This window comes from Sus scrofa, chromosome 13 (genome assembly GCF_054392235.1).
Source record: "Sus scrofa isolate SSC_HxYL_T2T_F1_AM1 chromosome 13, Sscrofa_HxYL_maternal_Yorkshire_Landrace_v2.0, whole genome shotgun sequence".
In the NCBI taxonomy this organism is placed as follows: Eukaryota; Metazoa; Chordata; class Mammalia; order Artiodactyla; family Suidae; genus Sus; species Sus scrofa.
In genome coordinates, this window is record NC_139395.1 from 181,502,426 (window position 1) to 181,528,488 (window position 26,063).

Genomic DNA, 26,063 nt, shown 5'->3' on the forward strand with positions numbered 1-26,063 from the left:
TTTCTGACCCACCCACTGGTGGGAAGTTTCAGGGTAGTTGTCCCAATAAGATTTTCTTATATTTGGCTCTTCCCTGATTGAGCGAAGCCCCTATGGCACTTATGGAATGGTGAAGTGTCAACGCATAACACATCAATCCTACTGTACCTTCAGATATTGAGGCATCAACAGTACATTGAGTTGGTCCCAAAGAATCCACCTACAAAGTCACATTAGATTTCCCCTCCTCACTATGAACCCTAGTAACAGTTGAATTGGTTATCTTCTTGCTCTGTAGGACTCGGTAGGTTGGGTGTCTATATCCAACAGGGTCATAAAATTTGAGTGTGTCCTGTCTCTGAAGTTTCTCAGTCTATTTGTACAAGTCACATGGTTTTAGGTGCTTGATTAAGAGGGGTCACTCTCAGCCCACTTCTAATCATCTTTTGCCTTTATGTAAAGCAGCTGAGATTTAAGTAGAGGGAGGAGGGAAGGAGGGAAGGATAGAGTTCATGAAGGGAGAGAATGACTCCATACTGGTAAGCCTGGAACATCTACTTTTAGTTTCAGGTGGTCCTGGAACTGCACATGACTCAACTGAAAAGAGCTTTAATATTTTTGGCCTACCCAGCATCTGTATCAGGTAGCAAACTCATCATTATTGCACCATCTATTTCAGGTTGAGGGATTCCTTGACCCACAGGGGTAGCTATATTGCCTTTCAGCCAAAGTTAAGGTGCTTTCTGCCTCCTTGTCATGGTAATATCCTTACTTCTTCTTGTCTAGAGAAGAGTGACCAACAATCGTAGTGCTATTGGAACAGATCAATTTTATCCTACTTTTCATTAATCACCCTAAATGTTTATTAACAGGTAGGACAGTAGGAGACACTTCCTCCCTTCTCACCCTCCAGCCCCTGGGCTCTCCACAGCTGAGGGAGTCTTTTCACGTCTCTAAACAGGCCCACGAGGCCTTATTCTTTTGCTTCTAGGAAGTCACGACTCTGTCTGCATCTCATACTCATTGGTGAAATGTACTTGCAAACTAACACGTTTAGCCTGGCATACTTTCATGGAAGCTGGAAGAAGACATGAGACTCCAAGTCAGAAACTAAGGGCTTTATCACTCGCAGTACAGCAGAAAACATGAATCTCATGTTTGCCACAGTGCACCTTGCCCCATATCCACTAGGGTCCAAGGGTTTTATTTATCATATAGCTGAGGAACACTGAGCTTAGGGACTGAATCTTTCCTAATGAGCTCCAAGTACATCTGACTAGTCTTTTCCCTGGAGGAAGGTATTATCTTTTTCATACTGGACAAATACCAACTCTCATTATTCTTTGAAGGAAGATATTATCTTCCAAGGCTGTTTTCTGTGAAAAAATACTTGAAAAGGTGGTTTGGAACAAAAGGGAAGTAAGTACCTTTGCTTGCAAGTTGTGCAGAAATGCTAAAGATTCCTGGAGAATTGTCTTCTAATAACCACTTCTTAAAAGTAATGATCTTCTATATTTTGACCAAAATATTATTCCATTTAGTTTTATTCTGTAAAAATACAGTTAGAATAGAGTCTGTTATGGGGAGAAGAGTAAGAAAACAGTGAGCCTGCCAGAGATGGGCATGTGAGTACAAAAGTGAAGGGTTACTGGTAGTTCAGCTTACTGGTGGTTGGGGCATGATGATCTACTAATAAGGTAGTATTCATTAATTAATACAGCGTGTATTTTTGGAGCACCTACAGTGTGCTAAACACTTTTTGGTTTTTGGCATGTGAAAGCTAGGGAGAAGTGATGTAAAGTTACTGTAATGCAATATCTGTGTTGATAAGATGGCACCCCAGATAAGTGGCTGACTCTGGGTAGGCAATAGGGATTAGATAAAGAGCTGTGTCTTTACTCAGGTCTTGAAAGAACAGTTCAGGTTTTCAAAGAGTAATGCAAGTGGGGAGGGGAAAGGAATTCTGTGAAGAAATGAAGGTGAGTGAAGACAAACATCAACAGAATATTTCAAGAAACATTTGGTAGCTTGATAGGTAACTGGATAGAGAGGTAAGTGCGGCCAGCTCATGGCAAGTTGCAACTGCTGTGTCAAGGAATTTGTGCTTTATCTCTAGAATAAAGATAACACCTTGAAGATGTCTAGATGAGGGTATGGCATGATCATTCTACATAAGGTAAGGAACCCTTGACTGTTGTAAGATAAATGTGAAAAAGAATTGGAATTAAGGAGACAGCCAAAAGGCAGATGTAATCATACTTGTGAAATATACTAGGGGCATAGTCAAGGTAATAGAAAGGAGTGGGAACTATTAGAGACTTTGGACATAGTCTTTTGAAACTGGATGAGAAAGTATATGTGTTAGAGAAGCAGAAAAATGATACCCTGTTTTTAAAACTTGTTGGTTGAAGAAGTGGACAACCAGTGTCATTTCGATGATGACGTCATTTGGATAACGGTGGAAGTGTGTTCACAAAGCTTCTAAGAATAAACTTGTATAAGATTTCAAGGTGAAGAATATGCTTGTATTAATATTGAAAGCTTTCACTTTCCCATGCCATTTGACGCATTTGTTAAGTGACATAGATGCCACAAAACTTTCTTAGTTACTAATGTTACTCATGCTTGACAAAATCTGAAAAAAATGGTATTAATGTTGGGACATGTTTTTCCTGCCTTAACTCTTGAGATTTTAACTTTTTTATTTGAATCAACTGGAAGTGGAATAAAACTATTTACTTTAAATTTTGAGGTCTAAAAAATACAGACCATATACTCAAGGAGTCACCAAAAACTATAGCTTAAATAAATCTGGATCAAATAATCTAATCTATCAAATAATTACAAAACTATAGCTTTGTTAAATAATTGTGAAATCAAGTAACTTCAATTTTATACTCAGAGACTATTAATATTGCTTTTAGAGTCTCAATACAGCTGATAATAAGAAAGGAAAACTTTATGTAGTTATCAGTGGCTTCATGCAGAGATTAAAAAAATACAAAGAATCCTTGCAAATAATTAAACATCCTAATTCTGGATAGTCTTTGATTAATACATTTGAAGGCAAAGCACCTCCAGAGTCTTGGAATGTGGCACTGTGATAATACTGCAGCTGAGCTTTCATTGTTCTGGCTGAAGATTAATTATCTCTCTTCCTCCTATAATATCCGTTTAGTGCCTTATAAATTGGATCCAGCTATTAGCACTATTCATTTATTTCCTGTGAAGATATTTGAAGCTTTATCTACTTGAGTGTTAGATTTAGTATCACTTTTCATTTCCTTCTTAGCTAAATACATGCTCTTCTATATAGCTTTATTCTAATGTCTTTTCCTCACTTAATCCCCCCACCCTGAGACACAAACACAATACTCACACACTAATACAAAAGATCTTATTCTCCTTTTCTTGGTAGCTTTCTAATGAATTTATTTTATTTGTAAAGGTTGAAAAAAGTAGCACAAATTGAGGGGAAATTACATCATGACTTTTAGTAAGCCTATTTATACCTCTGGTCTGTGAACTTTACAAGTATTTCTCAGTATTTTTTTTCTCCCTGTGTAAGTGATAGTATGGTGGCTAGAGTGGAATAGAGTTAAGTGTTTCTGACACTGCAAATCCTTTAGGCTCTGATAAAACCCAATCAGGTAAGGTTCTGGTTAAAATTTTTTTCCTAAAGCTAGGCCTTGTTGAGAACACAGTGCTCTGGTATATTTCCAAATGGTTCTTTTCCCAAGAAGCATGGGGGAATTTTTCTCTGATATTTCCTGGGAGAACTTGATTGAGCTCTGGGAAGTAAAACTCACAAAAGTGTGAGGGTTTCTTATAACTGAATTCCCCTGGAGTTTCTGACTCTCAGACTTGTTTGCACTGAGCCTCCAGCAATTTGTCAATTATGGTTCAAGTTTTCCTACTTCAGCACTGGTTTCTGAGGCAGCTTTGAATGGTTCCAGTAAGCCATGACTCCTTGTCTCTCCAGTCTTAGGGGCAGCTGTTTGTTCTGTGTCCTTATCTGTCTTACGAATCCAAGAATCTAAGAAGAATTATTTTGTGAGATACACGGGAAGTCCAAGAGAAGAATCATTGATCAGTGTGACAATTTCTTAGCTCCTTGCATGTGGAACTGGACACCTCGTTATGACTTTGATGATTTGTGTTAGCTCACATGACTTCTCAGCAACACATGTTGATACAGGAGGAGAAATAAGCTGGGCTTTAGTAGCTGCCTGTCTTCCAAATTTAGGGAAGTATTAGACATTCAGTTAGGTGAGGCATAATGTTTTATAGAGTTAAGTTTTTTTGTCCTACTTCTATGTTGAGAAATCACAGAATTTATTGATATGACAGGGCTATCGGCAATCTCATTAGTGTAAAAAAAATTAAGAAACAGAAACCTAAGTTAAATGATTTGGGAGCCCTTGAAGAGGGAGCCCTCACATCCTTTGATGGTAGCAGAGCCTCACAGAAAGAAAGTCTCCTCCTCTTTCCTGGTAATGTTGTTGGACTCTACCTGATTTGTGAACCAGTTAGTTTGCTTTTGTTTTGCATTCATTTGTGATGTAATCTGTTTGTGCTTCTGGTATTGGAATTTGCTTGTGCTTTTTGTGTTTGGTTGTTATTGAACTTGTAAATATGGGAAGTACTCCATCTGCCCCTAAAGAAAGCCCCTTGGGGTGTATCTTAAATAAATGGGGAAAATATAGCTGTTGATCTACAGCTAAGAAAAAGATGGTTCTATGAAACACAGTCTGCCATCTTCTTGGTCTACTGGCTTTCCAATTAAAAGTTGTTATTCTTTGCCCCAACAACTCATTTCCCGATTTGTTGGCTTGTCATGTGGTGAGCAGAATGAGCTTGGACTCAGTAACAGTAAGGAGTTTTCAATGAAAAGTCACAGATACTTTGTTTACTATAGTTCTCACAACTTCTTTTCCTTCTCTATGCCAAGAGAAACATTCTCTCTCCCTTGATATGTGAGGACTTTCACATGGCTTGCCATGGTTGCACACCCCAAATTGCAACTCTCTGCTGCTCCCAAAGATACCCATCTTTGCTTGGGAAATATCTGGCAGTCTATTTTTTTCAATTCAACATAGCTGAGGGACTCATACTTCTAAGACATCTCATCTATTTGCTATGTACCCCACAAAGAAACAGGAGAATGTGAAGGTTGGTACCCTTAAATTGGCAAGAATAAACCAAGTTCCGAGGCCCACTGCCAAATAATTTCAGTAGTCTTCAAGATAATTCTGTACCCTGATGGACCACCTAAAGTACAGACAGGGAAAGTGATCAAAATAAAAGAAGATGTTGGATTATTTGGTAGTGTTGTTTATGGTCTTGAGTAAAATGGCTATTTGTCCAGTCTTTGCAAGTTGAGCTGTTTTCTGAGCTTAAAATATAAGAAAAAGTAATATCATGAAATAAAATATAATCATACAAGAAAAAAATGGAATTGACTATAAAAAAATTAAGATCTGTTTTAGGTTTCTCTTGCTACTGTTCAAACTTCTTTGACTTCATTTTTTTTCCTAAGACATAATGAACTATGTTTAAGCAGGTGGATCTGGGAGTCAGACTAATTGGTTCTATTAATAGCTATGTAATTTGGATAAAACAATTAAATCTCTATGCCTTTATTATCTCATCTATAAAATAGATAAGTTATTTTGTGAGGAGTTACCTGAGCTAAAAAATACTGCTTAGAACAGCATCCACCTAGTCCATTGTTAGCATTTAGTGAATGTTAGCTAATGCTGTTATTTGATTGAGTGATACTGGAAGATAAGATTTTATAATCATTAGTTCCAAATGTAGACCTTAGTTGGCCATTACTGAGAGCACTATCAAGCCAAGTAGAATGGAAAACGCTATAACTTGGTGATTGTATTTTCACCATATTGTAGGCCATAAAACTTCCTTTTTAAAACAATTAAAATTTAAAAAAATGTGGAAATATTTAGAAATATTTTCTCCTTTCTATATTGTCCTAAAGGTCCTAAGCACCAAGTCCCCTCTTTATGAAAATGGTGGACTTATTGTCCTGAATGTTTCTCATATAACCTGATCGTTTCTCATTGAAACAGTTTGTTGACCCGATTTTCTCTTGTGGTTTTCTTACTACTCATTTGCAGAGAAATACATACTTTGAAAACTATTTCCCAATCTAGATATGGGTTTCTATTCTCTCTTTGAGTACTTTCTCTTATTTGATAGCAAGAAATATTGAGGTCATACAGGGCAGGAGTATTGTCTGTTTTTTACAATGTTATTCTCTTGTGAGGCTGTTATTCAGTTTAAAGAATAAATTGCATTCTGTGTGAAACACCACAAAGCAAGATTGACCAGATGACCCAGGTTTGTAGATCTCTATTTTTTAAAAATATACTTTGGTACTGTCCTTTTGGAATGAAAATGTGTTCTGTGTTTCTAGCCTGATGTCATCTTAGTATTTTCAGTTCCAGACCATAGAAATAGAGAGATATAGAAAACACATAGAGCTTGTACTATTTTCTCATGCTGCTAAATCTTCTTTTAAATTTTAGGGGCAAAACTGAAAGCTGATTTGGTTATGCTGACATATTTTTTATTATTTTTACCTTTTAGAATAATTTACTCTTAAAGAAAGAATAGAGGGTTTTTCCCTCTTTTTAAAGATCTAAGAAGTTAAATAATTTAGAAACCCAGTATGTGAATTGAGAATTTTTATATTAAACATAGATTTTTTCACTGCTGGCCCTAGGGGAAAATGTGGTTGGGGGAACTTTTAAGCTTTTAAAGTTTTAACAAAATTCTAGCATCATTATATGCATAATTCATGCATGATTCAAAGATGTTAGAGATAATTTTTCTTTCTTGAGGAGTCACACAATCTTCTGCAATATTTTTGCAACAACTCTCTTCCTGGAATGTTACTGATCATCCATTGAGGCTCCTGGCATAAAGAAGAAACTTGCCATAAGGCTGAGAATAAAACCATGTTCAGATTTTTGGCAGTTTGGTGAGTCACTGCATCATTTTCCTTTCATTATATTACATTATTTTTATTTATATTGTGTCAAATGTATTTGAATTAAAGTAGTTCCAGGAAGGTCATTAAGTTAACAAAAGTCTCCAGTTAATAAATTGCTTATCAATTTTTTAAAATTAGACTGCTTATGTCTCCAATTAAGAATTGCATATTGAAGAAAAGTATTTCAGAGTACTATTTGCATTTAAATAAGGTTTGAAGTACCTGGAATGAAAGTTGAGTTTTTCAAATAAAAAATGCATACTGCTGGGAAAATAAGAGAATTTTGCTAGTTTTTACAATTTAGAAAATAACTGTCATAAACTACCTTTTTATTCCCAGAGAGATAATTTAACATGCTCATATGATAATGGGGATGAAGCGTTTTACCATTTCAGTTAGTTAACCAAATTACACTGAATACGTGAGGCAATATTTGGTTTGATAATGAGACCAGTCTGATACCAGAGTTTGAAAGATTCATGTCTTCTTACTGTAACATTTCAAGCTTTAATAAATCAGATTAATGCTAATGTAATTAACTTTCAATGTGAGAGAATTCGCAAATGGTACTCAAATTCTAATTTTGTTTTAAAGAATAGACTTATAGTAGTTACTGAGCATAAGAATATTTAATTGGTATAAAGCAAAGAATTAAACTGGCTGTCTAGATTCTATTTTTTAAAACTATATATAAACATTGACCTTTAGATGATTAGTTTTATGAACTTTTTGTTGCCAATTCATATAGAAAATGTAATAACTAATTCATTACCAGGGCAGTGGGAATTTAATACATGGATGTTATTAGCTATAAATGTATAAAATTTTCACCAGGGGAAGATTCATTCAGCCTTCATCAGATAGAAATATATCTCAATTAGCCGAAACATTTAAGAGGGGAAAGAATCACAAGACCGAAAGAGTAAAATGCCTGGGAAAGAAAATTATAAACTTTGCTACAAAATGATTAACTTCGTGGTCTTGGGTTTCAGCAAGGCTGGAGTATCACATTACTTTGCTGTTGGGAGAGGCCAGTCGTATAAAACACTGACCCAGATTTTCATTCTATAAAACTCTGTGGGAGGGTTTCACTCCACTGGCAAAAATTAGTCTGTAGGAGCATAACCACAATTAATAGATGTTTTTCTCCTAGCTAAATTCATTCCTTGGTTGTTTAAATAGAAAAAAGAGGTTCTTTGAAACTATTCAATAGTGAAGTTGACTAACCGGATGGTCTCTTATAGTGACAACTTGTACTTCCTTCACATTAATTGATACAGTCTTTCCCTCTGTCAGTAGCAGCTTTTACTCCATCATTTTAATTTTGAAAATGAAATTCCCACGGACTGGCAGAGGCCAGTTTTAGTTTCATAAGATTGTAAATTTAGATGCAGTAAGATGTCTCTCTCCTCTAATAGAGTTTCACATCTAGAGAGGCTAAGCCTCTCTCATTTATGCTGTTTTTGAGAAACAAATATACCAGACTATAATAGGACTTCAGTTTGGTGAAATTGGAAACTGTAAGCTTATCTATGTTTTAAAATGCTCAATAATGTTGGAAATTTCTTCTTTCAGCCTTTTATTTGTTATAAATTTTGTTTGAGCAGTGATTTAGTCAATTTGGGAAAGTAGAAAGAATATAGTGTTGGTAACTAGATTTGATTCTAATCTTAGTTTTGCACTTAGCTGAATTTCCAACATTCTTCAATACACTTAACTTCCTTGGACTTAGTTGTCTTCAATACTAGAATAAGGAAATTGGATAAAATGATTTTTTTTTGGCTTCCATATCTTGGACTGCTATGATTTGCTCAAATCCTGCTATGATTTGCTCTGATACTGAGGCTCCTGTTTTGAGAGATTTTGAAGTTTCTGAGAAGAACTCATATTTATTATAGTGCATCACATATTCATTTCCTGATTGTTGTGCACTTCATGATGTACACAAAGTTAATATTTTTGTATAATTAAAAAAAGCAGAAATCAGGGAGTTCCCATCATGGTGCAGCAGAAAGAAATCCGACTAGGAACCATGAGGTTGCAGGTTCGATCCCTGGCCTTGCTTACTGGGTTAAGGATCTGGCGTTGCCGTGAGCTGCGGTGTAGGTCAGAGACACGGCTTGGATCTGATATTGCTGTGGCTGTGTGTAGGCCAGTGGCTATAGCTCCAATTCTACCCCTAGCCTGGGAACCTCCCTATGCTGCATATACAGCCCTAAAAAGCAAAAAAAAAAAAAAAAAAAAAAAAAAAAGGAGAAATTGAATTACATAGTTTATTTAAAAAACATCTTGGAGCACTTCTTTAAAAATAGGCTCAGATCACAGCTTATATTTTACTGAAGAGAGAGATAAGGAATAATAACAAAAAACATATAAGAAACAAAATATGTAATATTAGAAATTCATACATGTTATGGAAAAAGAAAAGTAGAACAAATAGAGAGATTTTGGTGGATTGCTTTATTAAATGGGGTGAGTAGGTAGGGTTCTTCAAGGAGAAGTTAGAACAAGAACTTGCAAAAAGTGAAGGAGTTAGCCATATCAGTATCTGCTAAAGAGCAGTTTCAGCATAAGGAACAAGTAGGATCCCAAAAGAAGAATGAGTTTGTTGTGTTCATAGAACAGCAAGGAAGTCAGTATGGTTGGGGCTTTGTGTGCAAAAGAAAGAATAGTAGTAGAAAGTGTGAATGATTGATTTCGCTAATGAAATTTCACTGTGCCTTCCTGTTCCATACCCTTTTATAGTGCTCCTCAGTGCTGACCTTGCGTTTGGCCATATGATTTGCTTTGAGCAATGACATTGTTAAAATGGAATGCAAATCTGTGTGCCTGATGTACAGTGAGTCCAAACAATGCCAAAACATGGAAGCTTGAAGCAGAGAAAAGTTTATTGCAGGCTATGCAAGGAGACAGATGGCTTATGCCTTAAAAACCCTAACTCCTCAAAGGCTTTCAGCAAAGCCTTTTTATAGGAAAGGTGAAGGTGGGGTGTGGTTTGTTGTTGCAAACTTCATAGTGTTGGATCCTTTGTTCTTGCAGGGGGCCACCTTATCAGTTCATGGTCTGGTCAGAATGTTCCTGTAAACCTCCATCAAAACAAATGTTACTCTCTGTTCTGCAACATTTTTCTAAAGGTATAATATACAAGGAAGGGGAGACATTAAATTCTGTCTGCATACCTTCTTAAGGCTTTTAACTCTTAAATCCCATAAGTACAATGACATCATTACCCCTCACCTGACTTGTTTAAGGTTGGTCCCAGGCATCAATTTACACCTTCCAAAGTCTAGGCCCTGGCTAGGAGGAGCAGGGCTGGGGCTTGGGCTGGTCACCCTGCTCGGAGTGTTCCTCTAGCACCCAGTATGGGTCCTCCCTCCATTGCCCAGGCCCAGCTGATGAGGCAGATCACAGCTAGCAGTGCCTTCTGGGCTAGGTCCCCTTACCTTGCCCAGCTGTCACTGAGGGAGCAAGGTGCCCAGGACCCAGCCAGGGCTTAGGCTCCTTAGGTTGAGCAAACAGTGAGTGGCTGGTCCTGAGGACTGAGATCCAAGAATACTGCTACCGCCATTAAGTCACAGAGGTGGGGCCTGCACCCAGCCAGTGGGTAGCTGTGGCAGGAAGCTCTGGAGTTCTGTAGGACACAGCCCCTCTTCCACCCCGCAACCTCCTCTTAGCTCACCCCCTGGCCTGAGGCTGGAGGGCCTAGAGAGCACCCTGGGAGAAAACTGTGATTTGATCCTACTGCTCTCTGCTGTGTGGACCACTATTTGCAGAGCAGGACCTCCAGTGGTCCTGCACCAGTGGTCACATGCACTAATGTTTGAGCACTAATCTCAAGCTAATAGCCATGGTGCCAGCTCCACCCCTATCACAGGATGGCAACAAACTTGATTCCAGGGAGCCTATAAAAGCCTTTTCCTTTTCTCTTGGAATCTTTCCAAGTGTCTTGCCACTATGCCTAGGGAGAATAAAAGACCAAATGGAGCAGAGCTGAGGCATTGGCTTGAGGCCATCCTAGACCAGACAGCCCTGGGGAACCCACCAACTGATAATGGACACTGGATAGCTGACCATTAGGTTCATGAGAACTAATCAAGTGTTGTTTAAAGACAAATTTGAGATGTTTGTCTCATATTAGTAACTTGCTGATCCAAGAAGTGATGTCAGTGTGATACTGGAGGTTGGGGGTAAATCCTATGGGATTCTGTTAAGATTTTAAATCTTTTTTTTTTTTTTTTTTTCTTTTTTGCCATTTCTTGGGCCACTTCCACGGCATATGGAGGTTCTCAGGCTAGGGGTCTAATTGGAGCCGTAGCCACCGGCCTACGCCAGAGCCACAGCAAAGCGGGATCCGAGCCATGTCTGCAACCTACGCCACAGCTCATGGCAACGCCGGATCCTTAACCCACTGAGCGAGTCCCGGGATCAAACCCACAACCTCATGGTTCCTAGTCGGATTCCTTAACCACTGAGCCATGAGGGGAACTTCAAGATTGTAAATCTTTTGCTTTTACTCTGATTAGCATGAGGAATCATGATAAAGTTTCCAGTAGACAAATGACATGATCTTTAACTTTAAAATGCTCAGCTCTAGCTGCTGTGTGTCTATACTTCTTTATTCAAATCTTGATTCTGTAATCATCACAGCTGGCCCAGTTCTAGCTCCTGAGTGCAGAAGAGGGATTGGTACCTTATTTGGCACATTTTATCACCTTACAAAGGGAAGTGTTTTTGTGAATTTAACTGGGATTAGCACGACCTTCTTTTAGATGCAAAAGTTCCGGTGTTTCACTTTCCTTCCAGGAAATTATTTTTATTCTCTTTTGCTCAGGGATTACTTTCGTATGTGATATGGCTTTCTTATTTGATTATTATGTTTAAGAGAACTAGTGGCTTCAAATGGGACTTAAAAAGTCATGCATATTGTGAGAAAAGAGCCAGGGGAGGTAGTTCATATGACATCCTTCTAATGTTATGGTATCTCCAATGGGTAGGAACAAAGCAACTGGATGGAATGACTTCTAATATTCCATAATTCTACATTCTTCTAATATTCTAGGAACCAACATTTTCATGACACTTAGTTTTTAATACCTCATACAAAGTGACATTTCTTGAATACCACTGTCAGCAAATATCATCCAGAGCATTTTCTCTAGAAATCAAGACCTATATTCCAAGTTACAAGAGACAGATTACTTTTGCTAAAACAGGCCCTCTCCAATGTTTTCAAAGATTATTTTGCTTCTTGGTTTGAAAAAAATATTTAAGAAAAAAATTTAGCTTAGGGAAAGAATCTTTTCTCTGAGATTAAATACAATTTTGTTTGAGTATACTTTATATTAGTAATTTCTTTAATCTCTAGGGGTGTCTCTCTCTCTCTCTCTGTTTTCTTCCCTCTCCTGCTTTCTTGTTCTTGTCATCAAGCTGTCTGGTTATTATCTACCTAAGAAATAAAAGATCCTGGGGAACTATAATGAATGAAATTAGTGAGTATCAGAGTACTTGAAGCCCAGTCCTGGTTCAGTCATATAGTGGAGGACATTGAACAATTATCAGTTATTCTCTGCTTCTTTATAGATATTTAAATTTTTAATAACTTTTGAAATAGAGTTTTATTTTATTTTGGAGTATACTGATTTACTGTGTTGTGTTAGTTTTAGGTGTACAGCAAAGTGATTCAGTTATACATACATTACTTCTTTTTCAGCTTCTTTTCCCATGTAGGTTATTACAGTATATTGAATAGATTTCCTGTGTTATACTGTAGGTCCTTGCTGATTATTTTATATATAGTAGTGTGTATATGTTAATCTCAAACTCCTAATTTATCCCTCTCCTGATGTTTCCCCTTTGGTAACCATAGGCTTGTTTTTGAAGTCTGTAAGTCTGTTTCTGTTCTCTAAATAAATTTATTTGTATTGTTTCAAAATTGTTAATAACTTTTATAATTAATAACTTTCTTCTACAAAGGCAATTCTACATTATTATAATTAATCCTCAGAACCATTTAAGAAAAATATTAATATCATCTGCATCTAAGCTATAAAATATTGTGGCTGAAAATCTCCATGACTGTGAGGTAATTATGCATTTTTTTCAAAGAGAAGAGATAAAAAATTATCTGATCAATATTAAACAATCAACTATTAAAGCTATAGGTGAAATAGTCAAGTGTCTAGTATAGGATAGCTGCACATTAGAAGACCTTATTACAGACACTATTTGATTAGATTTAATATGTTCATGTTGAAGAAACCTAGAAGTTGAAGGCCTAGTACTACCCACTCTGCTCCTGGAGATACACACTCCTGTTTTTCTGCTTTGCTATGCTTTGTCCGAGGCATTCATTCTTTTTTTGTTTTTTTTTTTTTAATTTTTATTAAAGTACAGTTGATATACAGTGTTTCTTCAATTTCCATTGTACAGCCAAATAACACAATCACACACAGTTCCCTGTGCTGTACAGTAGGGCCCCATTGCTCATCCATTCCATACATAACAGTTTGCATCCAAAACCCCCAAACTGCCCATCCATCCCACTCTCTCCGTTTTCCCCCCTGGGAACCACAAGTCTTCTCTCCTTGGCCATGATCTGTTTCTGGTTTGTAGATAGGATCATCTGTGCCATATTTTAGATTCAACAAATAAGTGATATCATAGGGTATTTGTCTTTTTATTTCTGGTTTACTTCACTCAGTATGAGAATCTCTAGTTCCATACATGTTGCTGCAAATGACATCAGTTTCTCTTTTTATGGCAGGGTAGTATTCCATTGTATATATATACCACATTTTGTGTGTGTGTGTGTGTGTGTGTGTGCTTTTTAGGGCTGCACTCTTGGCATATGGAAGTTCCCAGGCTAGGAGTAGAATTGGAGCTGCAGATGCTGGCCCACCGCCACAGCCTCAGCAATGCCACATCCCTGACCCACTGAGCAAGGCCGGGGATCAAACCCACATCTTCATGGATACTAGTTGGATTTATTACTGCTGCACCACCACATGAACTCCCTGTATCACATCTTCTTAATCCATTCATCTGTTGATGGACATTTAGGTTGTTTCCATGTCTTGACTATCGTGAATAGTGCTGTGATGAACATATGAGGTGTCTGTATATTTTTCAGTGAAGGTTTTGTCTGGATATATGCCCAGGAGTGGGATTGGTGGATCATATGGTAGTTGTATATTTAGTTTTTTGAGGTACCTCCATACTGTTTTCCATAGTAATTTTACTAATTTACATTCCCACAAACAGTGAAGGAGGATACCCTTTTCTTTACACCCTCTCTAGCATTTATTATTTGTTGACTTCTTAACGATGGCCATTCTGACCTGTGTGAGGTGGTACCTCATTGTAGTTTTGATTTGCATTTCTCTAATAATTAGTGATGAGCATTTTTTCATGTTCCAGTTGGCCATCCATGTGTCTTCTTTGGAGAATTGTGTATTTATTAGGTCTTCTGCCTATTTTTCAGTTGGGTTGTTTGTTTTTTTTTGTTGTTGAGTTGTATGAGTTGCATGTATAATTTGGAGATTAGGCCCTTGTCTGTTGTACCATTTGCAAAGATTTTCTCCCATTCCGTGGATTGTCTTTTTGTTTTTTTTTTTAATGGTTTCCTTTGCTGTGCAAAAGTTTTTGAATGTAATTAAGTCCTATTAGTTTATTTTTGTCTGTGTTGTCATTATTCTAGGATAGAAAATCCAGAAATTAACCCACATGCCTATGGTCAACTAATCTATGACAAAGGAGGCAAGAACATACAGTGGAAGAAAGATAGTCTGTTCAATAAGTGGTTCTGGAAAAACTGGAGAGCTACATGTAAAAGAATGAAATTAGAACACTATCTAACACCATACACAAAAATAAACTCAAAATGGATTAAAGACCTAAATATAAAGCCAAATACTATAAAACTCCTAGAGGAAAATGTAGGCAGAATGCTCTTTGATATAAATCACAGCAACATCTTGTTTGAGGCATTCATTCTTACCATTATCATCTTGTATTTCAGAAGATGATTCCTCCTCCCCCACCCCCTACATGTAGTTTCCACTCTCCTAGCATGAAGGAGGATAAGGGAAAATGACAAAATTATGTGCCAACTTGGTCTTGCACTGTTAGAGAGTTTTCCTGGAATCCCTCCTCTGAGATTTCTGCTGAATCTCACTGGCCAGAAATAGAAGAGAGGCTGGGAGAAATAATTGTTTATTGCCATTCTTAAGAAATCTAGGTTCTGTTGATTTTAAAAAAAAACAAAGAAAAATAGACATTGATTAGTATGATAATTAATTTTATGTGTCAACTTGGCTAGGCTGTGGTGCCCAGTTTAGATATGTTTATTTATTTTTAATTTTAGTTTTTTATTTTTAATATTACAGTTGATTTATAATGTGCCAGTTTCTTCTGTACAGAAAAGAAATTCAGTATATGTATATATATATATATATATATATATATATATATATATATATACCACTCACACACATACACACATTCTTTTTTGAAATATTATTTTCCATCATGGTCTATCCCAGGCAATTGGATATAGTTCCCCATTAGATATGGCTAACATTTAGATCAAAAGGCTTTGGCAGATTACCCTTCATTATGTGGGTGGCTCTCATCTAATCAGTTAAAAACCTGAAGAGAAAAAGACTGAGATCTCTTGAGGAGGAAGAAATTCTCCCTCCAAACAAGATTGCAATACCAACTCTTACATTGGTCTTTACCCTGACGGTCTGATTTTCAGATTTTGGACTTGCTGGCCCCCACAGTCATGTGAGCCAGTTCCTTAAAATCAATCTCTCTTTCTCTCTGTCTCTATGTACCCCCTATTAATTCTCTTTCATCAAAAAAACCCTGGTTAATTTTAGTACTGCGTGATTCTAGAAGAACCAAAGCTTAAGGATGAAGCTTTGGAATTGATTCTGGTATTTCTGGAATTGGTTCTCTGATGTGATTAGATATAAAGGTGCTAATGACTCTATTTCCAATAGTAAAAAGAACACTGATAGTCCATAGTGTGATGTGGCAATAAAGATGTGCAAAACATTACCTTGGATTCTTCTAATGAAATGCTTAGGGCAGGTTTTGGGGTGACCATGTATTAGTACTTTAGCTTGTTTTTGTCAGACTAACAAGTATAATGAGATTGTCTGACTGCTCCTAATTGTCCTGGAAAAAGGGGGGGGGGAGAAAAAGATGAGCTCAAGCATTTGAATTTGCAGTTTAAGTATCATATAAATGACCTGAAAATTTCTATGTCTGCCCAGAAAGTAACCTGTATCTTCTATAGCCACAGAGATTGCTGAAAATAAGACCGAGTCTCATCCTGCTAGTGGCTAAATTGTAACACAAATTGGATTCCCAAACTTATAGGATGTCTGTTCGTGAAGTAAGGGAATCGTTTGGGAAGGAATGAAACCCTGAAAACTGGAATGGGGCCGCATGGGAATATCCTGATGAGGCTGGGGACCTGGAACCTCTAATAATTCCAAGTCTTCTTTGCCAGTAGAAGCAGCTGTTCCACCTCTACCTAGGGGAGTAATGCAGTAGCCTCCCATGAGGAGTCTGAAGTGGCTTCCCATGAACCAGTTCCCCTGCAAAACCCTGCTTTTCCTTCCTTGGACCCACCATCCATAACCTCTTTTTGCTTTTAGACCTTTAACTAGACTCACTTCCAGGCAGTCCCTGAAAGGTGAGGTGCAAAGTATAACCATGAAGAAGTGTGCTGCACTCTGAAAGAACTAGTTTTCCAATTTATACAGACAGAAATCCAGTGTTTTGTATAATAGTGGAAGGAACATAAGGTTGGATAAGGCTGGATTTATTGATATATATCAATAAGCAGAGTATTCTGGGTTTAATGGATTTAATGTTGCAACTCTGGGGATTAGGGAAGGCTGTAACACTGGTTGGTTGGCTGAAACATGGACCAAAAGTAATCTGTATTAAATACGTTGAAATACCAGAGCTGCCTTGGTATACAGTAGGGGAAGGGATCGAAAGACTTAGAAGGATGAGAATGTAAGAGCAGATCTATTATGTAAGATCTGTTCATCCACCCTGGCAGGGTCTAGAGGACACACCTTTTACTACAACTGTGAGAAATACATTTGGGTGAAATCCAGCATCTTTGAAGACCTCCTGGTCATTCTTCTCTGTAGATCAGAAATTATAGTGGGAACTTAATTGGGAAACCTAAATGCAATGAGGATTGTTGGGTTGTGGGGTGGGAGAAGTCAATTTATCACCAAAAGCAGGGCGAATGTGGTTATCATAATGGACCACAGAGTCAAAGCAACAATCAGAATAGTCTGAGGAGCAAAGATTTCTGGCATTGGCTAGTTGAATCATGGTGTTCCTAGAAGTGAAATAGATGGGAAGTCTACTAAATTTCCACTTGATTTGTATAAGCAGAAAAGTTGTAGGCCAAGTAAATAAAAGTCTAACTTGAATCATAAAAACAGAGAATTATAGCTCCTAAATCAATTCCCAGACTTGAGCCAGTTTACAGACCCAGAACCCCTTGAATGAAGAGAAGGCTGAGTCCCCTAGAGTAAAAACCCAGCTGCACTGCCAAAAATCTATACTGTTAATCTTTCTCCCAGCTTTCCTCAAAGGGATCTACAGCCTTTAACTTGGTGACTGTGCATTGGGAAAAAGGAGGTAATCAGAATTTTTGGGGATTGCTGGATACTTGCTCTGCACTGATACTATTTCTAGGAGATCCAAAATGCTGCTGTGGTTCACCAGTCAGAGTAGGAGCTTATGGAAGTCAGGTTTTAGCTTAGATCCATTTTATAGTGGGTCTGGTGGGTTCCTTAGCTGATCCTGTGGTTATTTTGCTAGCTCTGGAATGCATACTTGAAATAGAAATACTAAACAACTGGAAAATCCTCATGTTGGTTCTTTGATTTGTTGAATGGGGGCCATTATGGTGGAAAAGGCCAAGTGGAAGCCACTGGAACTGTCTCCATCAAGGAAAATAGTAAATCAAAAACAATACTTCATTTCTGGAGGTGTTGCAGAAATTAGTGCCACCATCAAAGATTTGAAAGATGCAGGGGTGGTGATTTTACTACATCCATATTCAGTTTGCCTATTTGGCCTGTGCAGAAAACAGATGAATGTTAGAGAATGATAGCATAACCAAGTGGTAACTCCAGTTGCAGCTGTTGTGCCATATGTAGCTTCTTGCCTTGAACAAATTAACACATCCCCAGTGCCTGGTATGTAGCCGTTGATTTGGTGATTTTTTTTTCTCCATTCCTGTTAATAAAGGACACCAGAGTAGTTTGCTCTCAGCTGGCAAAGGCAACAGTACACATTCACTATCATATTTTAGGGATATACCAACTATCCAACATTATGTCCTAATTTAGTTTGCAGGTGTCTTGATGGCTTTTCCCTGCCACAGGGTATCACATTCACTCACTGCATCCCTGACATTATGCTGATTGGACCTATTGAGCAAAAAGTAGCGACTACTCTAGACTTGTTGGTAAGACATTTACACTTTGGAGGGTGAGAAATGAATCCAGTGAAAATTCAGAGGTCTTCTATGTCAGTGAAATTTCTAAGGATCTAATGATATGGGGCATGTTAAGATATCCATATATGTATATATTTTTGGCCTTTTGCCATTTCCAGGGCTGCTTCCGAGACATATGGAGGTTCCCAGGCTAGGGGTCGAATCAGAGCTGTAGCTGCCGGCCTACGCCAGAGCCACAGCAATGTGGGATCTGAGCTGCGTCTGCAGCCTACACCATAGCTCATGGCAACGCTGGATCCTTAACCCACTGAGCAAGGCCAGGGATCGAACCCGCAACCTCATGGTTCCTAGTCGGATTTGTTAACCACTGAGCCACGACAGGAACTCCAAGATATCCATATTTTAAGGATATTTTAAGGTGAAGAATAAATTGTTCCATCTGGTCCCTCAAACAACCAAAAAAGACACATAGTGAGTGGTGGGCCTCTTTGGATTTTGGGGGCAACATATTTCCTCATTTGGATGTGTCACTACAGCCCATATACTAAGCAGCCAACAAGCTGGTAGTTCTGATTGGGGCCTAGAACAAGAGAAAGCTCTGCAACAGGTCCAGTGTGTTATGCCTAGCCACTCTGCCAGTTGGGCCATATTATCCAGTAGATCCAGTGGTGTTTGAAGTGCCAGTGGCAGATGAGGATTTTATTTGGATCCTTTCATAGACCCCTATAGAAGAATAACAGCTTAGAATCTTCAGATTCTGGAGCAAACCCTGTCATATTCTGAGGAAACAACTCTCCTTGAGAAACAGTATTTGGTTTGCTACTGTGCCTTAGTAGAAACTTTATGCTAACCATGGGACACTAAGTTATCAGGCAACCTAGGATGACCATCATGAACTGAGCATTGTCTGACCTCTCAAGCCATAAATTTGGGGGTACACAGTAGCATCCATCATCAAATGCAAGCAGCACTTAAAAGACTAGGCACAGGTGGGGTCTTAAAGGCACAAGTAAGGTCCATGAAGTGTCTCAAATGCCCATTACCTTAAGTCTCTCAGCCTGCACCAATGGCCTCATCAGGATCAGTTAGTAGGAGAAGAGAAAATTTGGGTCTCACTTACAGTGGGTCTGTAAGAGGCTGATACCTCCTGGAATCAGCAATCTCACCCCTTCTGGGACATCCCTGAAGGACGGTGTGAGGGGACGTCCTCCCAGTAGGCAGGGAAATTGTTTATTTTTCTTGGGAGAAAAATGCCAGATGTGTGATTGTGTACAAATTCTGGGCTATGGACAGTGGTTTGGCTAGATGGTAGAGATTTGCAAGGAACATGATTGGAAAATTAATGACAAGGAGATCTAGGAGATGGGTGTATGGATGGACCTCTCTGAAAGAGTGAAAATGTGAATGTATTTGTGTCTGATATGAGTTCTCACCAAAGAGTGACCTCAGCAGAGGAGAATTTTAATAATCAAGTGGATAGGATAACCCATTCTGTTGTACCAGTCAGCCTTTTCCCTTACCCTGTGAGTACCTAGGGTGCTTGTGAACAAAGGGGCTCTGGTGGCAGAGATGGGAGGTATATATGAGCTCAGCAGCGTGGACTTCCACTCACCAGAGCCAAGTCATCTACCGCCATTGCTGAAATGTCCAATATGTCAGCAGCAGAGACCAGCACTGAGTTTTTTGTGACATTCCCTGGAGTGATCAACCAGCTATCTGGAGGTGGGTTGGTTACACTGAACCACTTGGAAATCCGTTTGCTTTTTAAAGTGTTTTTAAAAGTTTGAAGAGTTTTAAATGTTTAAGTGAGAAATCTCTTAAGATAAAAACCTGTAATTACAATTATTAGAATCTAGTTATGTAATCTTTCTGGATATGGCAAGATACTGTCTAGGCATCCTGCATTTAGGATGGGTCAGTAAAGAGAATCATTGAAGAAAGATGCCAGGTATGAATTCATGCTCCAAAAGATCTAAGAATGTCATTATTAGAGAAATGCAAATCCAAACTACCATGGGATACCACCTTAAACTGGCCAGAATAGTCATCATCAAAAAGTATAAAAACAATAAATGCTGGAGAGGGGGTGGAGAAAAGGGAACAGTATTACACTGTTAATGGGAGTATAAATTGGTGCAACCACTGTGGAAAACCACATGGAGATTCCTTAGAAAAGTAAAACTAGAATTACCATTTGATCCAGCAATCCCATTCCTCGGCATCTATCTAGAGAAAACCATGACTCGAAGAGGTACATGGACTCCAGTGTTCATTGCAGCACAATTTGCAATAGCCAAGACATGGAAACAACCTAAATGTCCATTGACAGAGGAGTGGATAAAGAAGACGCACTGCATATACACAATGGACTATTACTCAGCCATTAAAAGGAAATAAATAATGGCATTTGCAGCAACATGGATGGACCTAGAGATTATCATGCTAAGTGAAGTTAGTCAGACAGTAGACACCAACTTCATACGCTATCACTTAGATTTGGAATCCAAAAACAGGACACAATGAATTTCTTTGCATAATAGATACTGACTCACAGACTTTGAAAAACTGATGGTTTCCAAAAGAGACAGGTTGGGGGTTGGGGAATGGGCTGGGTTTTGGGATGGAAATGATATAAAATTGGATTGTGGGGAGTTCCCGTCGTGGTGCAGTGGTTAACGAATCCGACTAGGAACCATGAGGTTGCGGGTTCGGTCCCTGCCCTTGCTCAGTGGGTTAACGATCCGGCGTTGCCGTGAGCTGTGGTGTAGGTTGCAGACGCGGCTCGGATCCCGCGTTGCTGTGGCCCTGGCGTAGGTCAGTGGCTATAGCTCTGATTAGACCCCTAGCCTGGGAACCTCCATATGCTGCAGGAGCGGCCCAAGAAATAGCAAAAAGACAAAAAAAAAAAAAAAAAAATTGGATTGTGATGATCATTTTACAACTATAAATGTAATAGAATTCATTGATCTAAAATATTTGTATAATAATGGGAAAAAAGATCTAAGAATGTTTTTAGATTTTTCTTTAAAAAGTTTCAGTATTAATATTTAGAAACCACTTAGGAAGTGCTTCATCTGTAACTTCCCCAAAGACCCCTTTGATATATGATTGATTGACATTTGGCAGACTTCCTTTATTGTGTCATAGTTTTGTTATGGTCTTTTTAGCTTCAATAATAGGAAAAAAATCAAAGTGTGCACTTATAAGTATTCCCAAAGGTAATAACAAGACGATTAAATACAGTTAGTTTTCTAGCTTCAGTCACAGGCAGAAATATGGTACTGAACATATGTTGAATCAGTCTATGAGGTTTTATAAAATGAAGAATGAGCTAAAATTTTTTTAAATCTGGAATTCCTTCTATTCAACAGCAAAATACATTTGGAATTTTGTTAAAAATTATAGATTTGGATTCAGTAGACACCACTATCATGGAAATTCTGGCTGCTGAAATCCAGTTTATATAGGCCACATGTATAGAATGCTAGCTCTACTAAAGTCAGAGTCTGTCTTTTAAAATTTTATTTCCAGTACATTGCATGTGATTCGCTTTCTTCCTATTTACTGGCTTTTCATCCTCAGTTGCTTTTATCTATTCCTTCTCTTTTAACTGACCCATTAACACTGGCATGGCCTGGAGCTTACTTTTTAGACTTCTCTCTTTTTTAGCTACAGACTGTGGTTAAACACCCAATCTCATAACTTTAAAGAATGTCTAAATATTGATGAATCCCAGACTTTTTAACTCTCTTGGCCAGTCTGTACTATAACTGTATTCAGCTGCCTACTCAGAATCTCTAAATGGCCAGCAGACATCACAAATTCAACATGTATAAAAGTTTTGAAATTCCAAATATTCTGTCCCAATTCTGCTCCCTCACTTTCCACTGTCTCCTGTACATCTGATTCACTTCCATTCTTCCTGTTGTCCAAGCCCAAACCCTTGGAGTAGTATTTATCTCCTTTCTTTCTCTCCCTCTCTATATCGAAGCTGTTAGGAAATGATGGTGGCTCTATCCTCAAAACATATCCCCTACTGCTACCTCTGCACCACCATCATCTCTTACCCAGATACTAACATTTCCTTTTAAAATATGTCAGATTTTGCTGTATTTCTATTTCATTCTGGTTGGAAGCCCAAGTCCAGAAAATGGCCAAAAAGGCTTCTTATATTCTGCTTCCCTCCTTTCTTGTCTTCTCTTATTATTTGCACATATTTCCTTGATGTGGCATGAATATCTTGGACATATTCTTATTTTAAGCTTTTGGCTCTGTCTGTTCTACCAGGTATAAATTTGACTAAACCCATGATCATTTTTAAATGTCAAATTTCAATGAGGTTTACCCTGATGACCATAATTAATATTGAATACTTGATCCCCCACTCACCTCCCCTATTGCTCCACACCCTTAGATTGGACCTCTGTCCTCTTTTACCATGCTTGATTTTTGAATTTTTTTCCCTCATAGAATTGCTTTCGAAGCCTTTCCCCAACCAGAATATAAGCTCCTTAAAAATCTTTAGCGTTGGTCATTGATAAAAATTTCTAAGCGCCTAGAAAAGCGTTTGGAATTTAATAGACATTTGAAACAGTTTTAAAAGGAATGAATATATTATTAATATGAGAAAAGCAACAAATTCTGGCCAAAATCTCATCTGCAGGCAAAAAAAATACTGAGTAGACACAGTGAGTTTGAAGGGGACAGTAGTTTGAAAGAAAAAAAAATTGTATTTTCAGTCTACCAAGTCCAGTTTACTCCATTATCTTTTAGAAATGTAACCCTTTTAATGGAAAAAATTAACGTTTTCAGATTACGTATTATTGATAACAAAATTACGTACCTTTGTGTTAAAGAGAAGAAATAATGATTGACATTGGGAAACAATAGCACAACATAAAACTAATGCATGCATTGTGTGTTCTGAAGACTGACCAAACTCCAAAGTTGAAAGAATTTCAAAAATAACATCAAAGCACCTGAGTTTTGAAACTGAATATAATGTCTGACGTGATTTGGCGGGTTTTGAAAGGGTAACCTTTTGTCTGAGTTATGATAAAACTTCATAAAGATTTATGTGTTTCTTGAAGCTTATGATTTGTATATTTCCTTCATCTTTCCCTGTTTGTTATTATAAATCCCAGCTGTTAACTATATGCATTTTTAAAGGATTATATGCTATATATTTTCCTGCTAGAGACAGTTTGGATGCCTTCAATCCATGAAATGTATTCAGAATTCGAAAACTTCACAACAGAAAAGGATTCTTTAGAAAGTGGAAAAAGAATTAAGACATAGCATATATTTGTGATATCATTAAGCATTAGAAAATCATAGTTGAATGTGAAAAATAGCTCTCTGAGTTTTTTCTTCATACGGTTTGTTTATTCAACTGAAATGGAGGTAGGAATTAAAAAAAGAGATGAGAGAATTGAGTGGACAACAGCAGAAGTCTCTTGGGACCAGAGGGGGAAATAGAAACAGGTGAATTTTTATAAAAATATATTTTAAAATATGTTAAAATCATTTTATTATTCCTTTGCAAATTGGATATAATGTGTATTTCAAGAATAAGGTTTTCAGATACAATTCCTTTGGGTTAATCTAAAGCAAATTGCTTAATTAAATTTATGTAATGATTAAACGTTTTTAGCTTCTGTTAAATACCTGTTTTTGATGGAAATAAATGGATTTAATTTTTCTTATTACTTAACATACTGAAAACCATAAGTTCTTTTTGAGCCATTATGAAGTAATCTTAAGCATTCAGCATGACTGTTGATTTTTGAAAAGTTGAGTTGGAGTGGAACCATCATTCCAAGAGTGATGCATTAGTGTAGGAGGAGTCAGTATCCTGTGTGCCATTTTTATGGTCTGAATTATTTTATACTCATAGTGTCATTGTGAGATTATGGGGATAAATAAAGATGTTATAAGATTATTTCCATGAAAAAAATTGGGACCTTTGGATTGATGCAGTTGTAAAATACGAAATTATTAGCATGTACATGAAATTTTCCTTTCTTAGAAAAGTAAAATTAGTGTGACAGGTTTTGTTTTCATTAGGATTTTGACTTCTCTGTAATTTAGATTATGCATCAGTTAAATTAACTATAAAGTATGAATGTGTATGAAGTCAGTTTGAAATCACCATTCTGATATGTCTAGCCTTTAATAAAAGATCAAAAATATGCCAATGCAGAAGGAATATTTAATTGCTTTACAAACAATATGGAATTATATATAATGTATTGAATATAAGGGAAGTTAAATTTTCATTTTATCAGTAATAAAACTTTGTATTTTTTATTAGGGAAGAAAATAATACAAAATTTTTTCATATGAAAAATATTAAAGTTTCCTCATATTAGAAAAATTAATACAAAGGTTTCTTATGTTAAATATGTTAAAGTTTTTTTATATTAAAAATACAAAGTATTACAACATACTTCCAGTGTGAAAAACTTCAACTACAGTGTGCTGTCTGAAGTGATTTATGATCTTCCAATGCTTATAGTTATGTCAGGTTTCAGTTTTGGATCACACTATTATAACGTGTCAAACAATTTAAAAAATAACTCCAACAGTTGACTACACCTGTTTCCACTTTGCAGATCCTTTCAAGTTCATGGCACTTTGATTGAAAGGGAAATATTTAACTTGTGCCTTTCTTTTTCAATCTAAAAATTAAAATTTTTTTCCTATTGTAGTTTTTTTTTTTTTTGTATGATATTTTAACCTTAGCAGGATAAAGATTGTTAAGATTAGTAATTCTCTTTTATTTGATCATTAGTAAAGGGATTTTTCACACTATTTCTTTTGGGTTATTTCCAAGGAAGTGAGTAGACCAAATTGCGGTAAAATTCTACTAAATTTGTACAAATTACTACATCCAAATGAAGAAAAGCTTTTAACAATCAAAAAATTTTGGCTATGCATCTCTAGATTTGACATATGTATCTACATATATATATATATATTCTCTATTTAAATATTTAGCAGCATCATATGATTAGGCTAAAAGTAAGACCCATTTATCATGTAGTTATTATTTGACATTTTGACCAGCCTGCTTATTTCTGACAGGTTTAAGCACAGTGGAGTTCTTGTTACTATGTTATCCTGACACTTTTCATGTGGCCTAATTGTCATTGGAGATCATCATTTCTCTGTTCAGTCACCCCCAGGAGGCAGAAATCATGGAGCTAAAATCAACCCATCTTACTCTTATATCCCTTATTCTCAAAAGATGCATTTGCTTAATTCTAGATCATGTTAATAAGGATTCAGGGAGATGGATTTAAACTATGAATATAACAAGACAACATACATTTTCATAGGAAAGAACTTCAAAGCTTTCTTTCTTCAGATAAAAAATTTCATGCAGTGTTACAGGTAAATTCAACAATCTTTGCTTAGAATATCAGGTTTTTTTCCTTATGAATTAGATTTTATGAGTCTTGATTCTTTTAGTTTTTGGACATTCTCTAATTTTATGAGGTGCTTTGAGAAATTCTCTTTTTCAGTTCATTGTGAAATTTTGATAAAGGACTTAAAAGTGTCTTAATC

The 26,063-nt window shown here is 37.0% G+C and overlaps 1 protein-coding gene across 5 annotated transcripts in view; it reads left to right on the plus strand.

Moving 5' to 3' along the window:
• The window catches only part of LOC146397796 (uncharacterized), a 519,577-nt gene that overhangs the window by 131,759 nt on the left and 361,755 nt on the right, over nucleotides 1-26,063 (plus strand). The window contains exon 2 of one of the 5 annotated variants that reach the window (XR_014823593.1): nucleotides 2,096-2,155. The exons of the other annotated variants lie outside the window; for them this stretch is intronic. The gene's annotated coding sequence lies outside the window, so the exon portion shown is untranslated. The remainder of the gene's footprint in view (nucleotides 1-2,095; nucleotides 2,156-26,063) is intronic. 5 annotated transcript variants of the gene reach the window in all.